This window comes from Nyctereutes procyonoides, unplaced genomic scaffold (genome assembly GCF_905146905.1).
Source record: "Nyctereutes procyonoides isolate TBG_1078 unplaced genomic scaffold, NYPRO_anot_genome, whole genome shotgun sequence".
NCBI lineage: Eukaryota > Metazoa > Chordata > Mammalia > Carnivora > Canidae > Nyctereutes > Nyctereutes procyonoides.
In genome coordinates, this window is record NW_026575147.1 from 22,791,749 (window position 1) to 22,799,946 (window position 8,198).

At 43.2% G+C, this 8,198-nt stretch overlaps 1 protein-coding gene across 1 annotated transcript in view; it reads right to left on the reverse strand.

The window, feature by feature from the left end:
- Positions 1-6,349, reverse strand: part of LRIG2 (leucine rich repeats and immunoglobulin like domains 2) — an 80,691-nt gene extending 74,342 nt beyond the window's left edge. The window contains exon 1 of the mRNA XM_055312294.1: positions 6,332-6,349. The gene's annotated coding sequence lies outside the window, so the exon portion shown is untranslated. The remainder of the gene's footprint in view (positions 1-6,331) is intronic.
- Positions 6,350-8,198: the final 1,849 nt, after the last annotated feature.

Sequence of the window (8,198 nt, forward strand, 5' to 3'; positions counted from 1 at the left end):
ACCAAAGTGTAGATTTCTTTTTTTTTTAATTTTTATTTATTTATGATAGTTACACACACACAGAGAGAGAGAGAGAGAGAGAGAGAGAAGGCAGAGACATAGGCAGAGGGAGAAGCAGGCTCCATGCACCGGGAGCCCGATGTGGGATTCGATCCTGGGTCTCCAGGATCGTGCCCTGGGCCAAAGGCAGGCGCCAAACCGCTGCGCCACCCAGGGATCCCCAAAGTGTAGATTTCTATTTTTTTACACTTTTCTATATGTTATATTTTATAATAGATTAAAACTGACAAATCTGCCAAAATGAATCAATCCATAAGTGCAGCACAATTCCAATAAAAAATTTTGACATGAAACTTGACAAGTTGATTCTAAAAGCATAAAGAACAGAGGGTCAAGAAAAACCAGGACTATTTTTATAAAAAAATAATTAAGTCAAAGGGTTGATCCTTCCAGGTAATATGACTTATAATAATACTCTAGTTTTTAAGAAACTGGGGACAAGACATACGGGTAAACAACAAGAACAAAATAGAAAGGGACATCTGGGTGGCTCAGTCAGTTGAGTGCCTGACTCTTGATTTTGGCTCAGGTCATGATCTCAGGGTCATGAAATTGAGCCACACACTGGACTCCATGCTCAGCATGGAGTCTGCTTGAGATGCTCTGTCTCCCCCTTCCTCTCCTTCTGCCCCTTGCCCTGCTAGCATGTGTGCTCTCTCTAAATAAATAAAAATATTTAAAATAAATAAATAAAATCTTTAAAATAAATAAAATTAAAAATTAGGGGCACCTGGGTGGCTCAGTCAGTTGGGTGTCTACCTTTGGCTCAGGTCATGATCCTAGGGTCCTGAGATCAAGCCCCATCTTGGGCTCCCTGCTTGTGGAGAGCCTGCTTTTCCCTCTCCTTCCTGCTTGTGCACTTTTTGCGCTCTCTCTCTCTCTCTCTCTCTCTCTCTCTCTCTCTCTCTCACACTCTCTCTCTCAAATAAATGAAGTCTTAAAAAAATTTTTTTTAAAAAAAAGGACAGCATAGGGATTCCAGAAATCAAGTTACGCCCACAGGAAAACTTGATATAAGATGCAGGTCACATTACAAATCAACAAATACACCAGAATGTAAAATATAAAAGAGACCCCTAACTTACATTCTAACAAAAATAAAACCCTAATAGAATAAATACCTCAGGGTAGAGAAGAAACTACTCTTTGCCCATGATATCTATTCTCCTATTCTTCCATAATAATCACATCATAGTTGGGCACATTTTCTAGCCTTCCTTGCAGATGAAATTAATTTCTTATAGTGGGATATAAGCAGAAATGCTGACTGCCACTTGCAGCTCTGGAACTTGACATTAGTTATGCCTCTTCCATGTTTTCCTTTTCTTTCCTGCCGGTTGGAATTTGAATATGGCAATCCAACTTGGCTATACAAGATGGAGATGTGCCCAAGGGGATGGCAAACCCAGGAGATGGTATGAATCTGTCTCCCCAAATGTCCATGTACAGCAAAGCCACCTCGGCAACTGGGACTACTCATCTTGGGACCGCTTTTGTGAGAGAATAAATGTCTCTGTTCTTTAACACATATCATTTTGGGGTCTCTTTGTTATAGCATCTAGTCTTCACAGATACAGAAATATTTTGCAACCATGACTCAAAGAGCACCAATAAGATGGAAAAATGTTGATAAATCTGCCTACATGATAAAATGAAAAACATCTATACCACAAAACACCATAAATAATGTAAAAATAGAAGCTATAACTGAAAGCAGATATTTATAATGCATCCCCAGAGTATATAAAAAATTCCTCAGATCAGTAGAGAAAAGATAACCCAATAGAAACACAAATAAAGGAAATAAACATGAAATCAGAAAAGAAACCAAATAAACATTATAAAAAATGTTCAACTTTAATAGTAATCAGATAAATGTAAATGTAAATTAAATCAGATAAATGTAAATTAAAACTACCCCCCAATAAATACCATTCACATCCACAAATCAAATTTAACACAAATATGAAAGTCTAACAATACCAAATGTTGGCCATAAGCAGCAGGAACTCATGTACCCTGTTTTTATAGCCGCTCAAGTGAATATAATTACTTCAGAGAATAAATTGGAAAGACCTAGTAAAGTTGAAGATGCGCATTACAATAATAGAGTAATTCCATTCCTAGGCATATTTCCTAGAGAAACTCTTGTACGTTGATATACACGAGTGCTAATTGCAGCATTATTTATGATAGTTGAAAATTAGAATCAACCTGAAAGTCCACCAAGAAAATAGATAGATATAGTAGCACCAAAAATAAATCTCAAAACTTAATGGCAAATGGAAAAAAGCGAACTGCCAGCAGATATATCTGGTATGTCCAAAATACACAGTCAAAAATATGCAAAAAAAATACCATGTAGTAAATATGTAGTAAAAGCATGTGAATAATAAACACCAAATTCAAGAATATTGTGGCCTCTGTGAAGAGAAGGTGGGGAATGGGTGTATATGTGTGTGAGAGAGAGAGAGAGATCACACGAACATATGTTTTTGATTTTTTTAAGAGATTTTTTTTAAGATTTTATTTATTCATGAGAGACACACAGAGAGAGGCAGAGACACAGGCAGAGGGAGAAGCAGGCTCCATGGAGGGAGCCCCACATGGGACTCGATCCCAGGACTCCATAATCACCCCCTGAGCCAAAGGCAGATGCTCAACCACCCAGGCATCCCTGGATTGTTTTTATAAGGGCAGCAATCAACCTCTGTATGGAGGTTCTGCCAATGTATGTTTGCTTCCCCCAGATTGGGAAGCAAAACTCTATGAAAAACCTTTTATATATTCCTATAGGCTTTTAAACAGTCCTATTTACAGTTCTGTTTGAATTTAGTCTCTTCCCCTCCATTATAATTTTTTTCAAGTTATCCCCAAAAGCAATGGTCCTTAAATTTCGGCAACTATCAGGATCACCTGAAGGGCTTATTAATATACAGATTGTTGGGCTGGCTCTCAGAATATCTGATTCTGCAGGTCTAGGGTAGCACTGGAGAACCCTGTACTAACACGTTTCCAGGTGATGCTCCTGTGGCTGACCCACGGACCATACTTTGAGAACCACACTCTGAGACCTTCAGTGAAGTCTATTATATGAAGCCTATGTGTTCTGGTGCTGTGGGGAGTCAGAGCAGTGAAAGAAAATGTGGCACTCTCTACATTCATCTTGGGCCTAGGTCAGCATGGAAGCTCATAATTCTAGGTGGCAAAGAGTAGTGCCTACAAGGGCAGCAGGTGGGAGCCAGGTGTCAGTGCAATGAGTTTGATAGGAACCCCCTTTTCCCTAAATACGTGCCTGAATAGGTATGTATGATGTAACTGGCTGGGGAACCAACTTCCCAATCAAACCATGCCCCCTCCGCTCCCCCTCCTCTATCCTCAGCATAAACTCCAGTTTTACACCACAGGGTTGGCAGGGAGGTGGTTAAAATGCTGACTCCGTTGTGTTCCCAACAAATCAACCTGTCCCTGGACTGCTGGAGCTTCTTAGTCCCATTATCTTATTTTTCAGTTGGCTAGGCCACTCCCCAGGCCTGCTTCTTTATCCTCCCAAGGTTGGGGGCGGGGACGTGGGGGGAACCTGTTGTCACTGTGGTTGAGACACTTGCAATGATTTAATAGGCCCTTGGGAACCTCAGGGTTTGATTATTCTCAGCAATCAGCAGGAGCAGTGGCGCGTTTCTGGGCTCTCCAGCTTCACCCTGCTCACCAGCCTTCCAAGCCTGGAATGGACTCACAAACTCTATAGCTGACTAAAAGCCCAGGGAACTTGTATGTGTGCCTGCATGGGTGTATGCGTGTGTGTGCACTTGCGTGCGTGTACATGTGCACACAGTTGTTCAAGGGGGAGCTGAAAGCTAGTGTGCAGAAGAAAGCCAGAGGCCTCGGGCTGATCATTATCTCCAGGCCAGAAACTTCCAGTCCCTAAATGGGACCCTGGTGCTCTGCCAAACAACCAGACTCACTCTGCATAATGAAGTTCTCATTGATTATCCTGTTGATGTCCCAAGAAACAGGGGCCCAGGGAGGTCCATCTGCTGCCAGCCTCCGTTCCTTGTTCCACTGCCCTGTAGAAATTAGGGTGCCCCTGCAACTTCCCCATCGCCTCACTTCCCCAGCACAACAGCGCATCCACAAGGGACTCCAGGCCTGGGGCTGACCTGAAGTGACAGCAACCGTTTACTAATTGGACTAATGAGAGGAATGGGCAGGGAGAGAAAGAAAAGCGGGAAGAGCAAAAAAGAAGGGGATAAAGACAGGAACATCTTACAGCCCAGGAGTTCAGGAGTAGATTTCAGGTTGGAACCAGCAGCTCACTCCCTGAGCGTCCCCAGGGCAGGCGGGGATTTGGAGGTGGTTTTGCAGAATTCATATGTTTTACAGGGAACTTTTGATTTTTCATCAGCAAATTGTAATTGCCCCCATTTCCTGAATGCCTGTGTTCAGGCACTCTACCGCTTTCTGTGCATGATCCGAGTTGATCTTTACAAGATCCGTATGAGAGGGGAATCCTTATATTCATTTTGCCCATGACAAAACTGAAGCCCAGGGCAGCCCTGGTGGCGCAGCAGTTTAGAGCCACCTGCAGCCTGGGGTGTGATCCTGAAGACCCAGGATCGAGTCCCACGTCAGGCTCCCTGCATGGAGCCTGCATCTCCCTCTGCCTGTGTCTCTGCCTCTCTCTCTCTCTCTCTGTGTCCCTATGAATAAATAAATAAAATCTTAAAAAAACAAAAACAAAACTGAAGCCCAAAGAGGTTTGCCCAAAGTCACACATGTAGTAAATAACAGAGCCCAAACTCTGAACCACCGCCATAGTGGGAAGTAAAAGCTAATGAGGCTCCACACACACACATACCTGTAGCATTTACTGAGCATTCCTCTCTTCAGGCACATAGTACTAAGCCCTTTTGGGTAGCAGGACCCCCCAACCCTATAGGGCAGATAGGTTTATTTTCCTCATTTTATAGAGAAGGAAACTCGGGCCCAGAAAGGGGAAGTAATGTGTCTACGGCCGCACGGCTAAAAACTGTGAGAGCAGGGATTTGCTATCCATCTACCAGGAATGCTCACCTGATTTCCCATCTCCCTTCATCTCTCTGCCCTGAGCTTTTGCTGGCATCCTGCATAAGAGAACTTAAGCTGCAAGAATGGTGGGATGGCTTATTTCGCTAGAGAGGAGGTTCCAGTTTCAAGCAGGGGAACAGGGTCGCCATGAGATTTAGCCTATGGAACCAAAGTCCTGAGCAAGTGCCCGAGGGCAAGTTGTCAGGACCCGGGACCTGGGGCTTGTAATGTCTGCATGCGCAAGGGTTCCTCCAAGGCAACCTAACAGGGCTGCCGGGGACTCACTCCCCTCTCCAGACAGGGTCTTGAGGGAGCTATGAACAGCATGAAATTCACCCTCAACATTTTAAGACTTAATTTTTTTTTTTATTTCTGTCAATGAGGTCAATGGAGTGAGCTGCGCTGGCAGCTGAATCCTTCCTGTTTGTCCTCATGAAGCAGTTCCAGCTGACCAGCCACCGGGAACCTGCTGCTTAAGCAACTCATAGTGAACTACAATCAGCACAGCACACGGAGGGCTTGCCAGGCAGGGGTCAGCGCCCTCCTGGGACTGCAGGCCTGCCTTGCAGAGAGGAGCCAAGGATTAAGAAACAGAAGTGCAGCTGATGTGTGCATATCGAGCTCGCCTCTGCTCTCCACTTCTCTTGGGTTTGTGTGTGTCTGTGTGTGTGTATGTGTGCGTGTGTGTTTTAATAAATAAATAAATGCTTGTAGACAAGTTCAAATCACACAGAATATAAAGTAAAAAGTGAAACTTCCCCTCCCAGGCACACCCACCCACCAGGGATAGCCAGCCACTGCTAACTATTTGTCATCTTTTCATGCCTTTTTTCTGCTGAATCTTGGTATAAATATGAGCTTCCATTTTTTAATTCTTTTATTACACAATGGGATTGCTATACTGATCTCCAATGTAATAACTAGTTCTCCAAAACGTGATAGCAATTTACGTGCCACCAACAGTGTAAAAAAGGCCTCGTTTCCTCCCATCCGAGCCAATAGTGATTGTTTTGTAGTAAAACAACATGGCACTATTGTAAAACTTGTAAAAATGCCTCTCCCACTCATTCCCTTTCCTTCTGTGCTTTCCCCTGCTTTCTATTAAATTCTTGACCTGTGACTCGTGCATATTACAGAGTACAAAGGTTGGTCAGTAGATGAGAAAGCAAGGGGTGGGGTGCCTGGGTGGCTCAGTCAGTTTTACCTTTGGGAGCTCAGATCATGATCCTGGGATCGAGCCCCACATCGAAGCAGCAGCAGCAGCAGCAGCAGCATCCTCGTTGTCGTCCTGGTCATCATCATCATCATCATCATCATCATCATCATGGGCCTCCCCGCTCAGCAGGAAGTCTGCTTCTCCCTTGGCCCCTCCCCTTGCTCCTGCTCTCTCTCTCTCCTCTCAAATAAATAAAATCTTAAAAAAAAAAAAAAAAGCAAGGGATGGCAGGGAAGACTGGCTCATCAACTGGGATACACAGGATACAGCATTAATTACTCCGTAAAAGGTGATGCCAACACATCATATGTATTTACAGCTCATTAGCTGGCAAAAAAAGGTATGCACAGGACTCCTTGCTAGTTTCAGGATCTCATTTGATCCTCAGATAATCACTTGGTTAGAAGGAGCAAGCAGTATTTCCCCATTTTAGAGATGATAAAGAGGAATGAACAAATTTGAGTGATTGCCTAGGGTCACAGTGCTATCCATGTTCTCTCCCTTATACAACATCCACAACTTTTATATGTGTATAAAATATAGGTTTGTGTGTGTGTAGAAACACCACTAAATGCACAATGTATAACTTATAACACATATTTAGGTCACACCCCATTTTACACTTACAGGTATAACCTAGGTGTAATCACTATGTGTGTAATGCAATGCACATAAAATGTCAGAGGTGGTACAAGAGATACTAAGAACTCTACTGAAATGTCACCTGGCAGGCCCTGACAAAGGTGTATTAGGTCGGGACTAAAAGGGATTGGGAAATGAACAGTAAATGAGATCTCTTACAGTCACAGTTCTGGAACAATGTCTAACAGGATGAGTGCATGAAATCTTGAAGTCAGATATACCTGGGTTCAAGTCCTATTTTAACCACATACTAGATGCATGACCTTGAACAACTGAGCTAAGTTCTCTGGGCCTCAGTTTTCTCACCTGTCACAAAGAGATATTATTCTCCACCTCATAAGATGGGTGAGTGAATGAAATGAGATAATGCATGCAAAACACCTTGCAATAGGCATGGAACATGTAAGTCTCAATGAGTGTTAGTTACTACTAATTTTTATTATATGTTTGCCTATATTCTTATTTGTTTTTTTTTAAGGTTTATTTATTTAATTGAGAGAGAGAGAGAGAAAGTGAGCTCGTGGGGGAAGAAGCAGAGGGAGAGAATCTCTAAGCAGACTCTTAATTGAGCATGGAGCCCAATGCAGGGCTCAATTCCACAACCGGTGAGATCATGACCTGAGCCAAAACCAAGAGTTGGCTGCTTAACTGACCGAGCCACCCAGGCGCCCCTATGCCCCTATTCTTATTTTTTCAGATTCAACACAGTTCAGCTGTACATAAAACTGAACCCATGACTGAAGAAGTGGCATTAATGAAAAATAAAAGCAATGGTTCTCAGCCCTGGTTGCCCACTAGAATTATTCATCTGGTGAGCTGAAAACACAATACTGCTGTCGATGCCAATGAAATCAGAATCTCTGAGGGTGTTAAGAATCACTGAGTTAAGGAGAGGTTGCCAGGAGTATGAAGTTTGTGTGGGCCACTAACAACAATGAATGAGGTTATGTGAAAACCAAAGGTTTAACTGAGCCAGTCCTCTGAAACCTCTGACACCTGAATGCAAAGATGGCTATTCATTGACATTTTTGCTGTTCCAGTAGCCCTGTTTTATTTACATTTGGTGGTCTGTGTAGCCCTAGGGAAGGTGACTCCTTTCCTGACTACTGAGGTCTCAAGCAAGTAGACTCTGAAAGCTAAGGTAATCGTTGCATTTTATCCACTTCCACTAGGAGTGCTCTGCATGTGACCAAAGCTGTTGTAATCAGGGTGA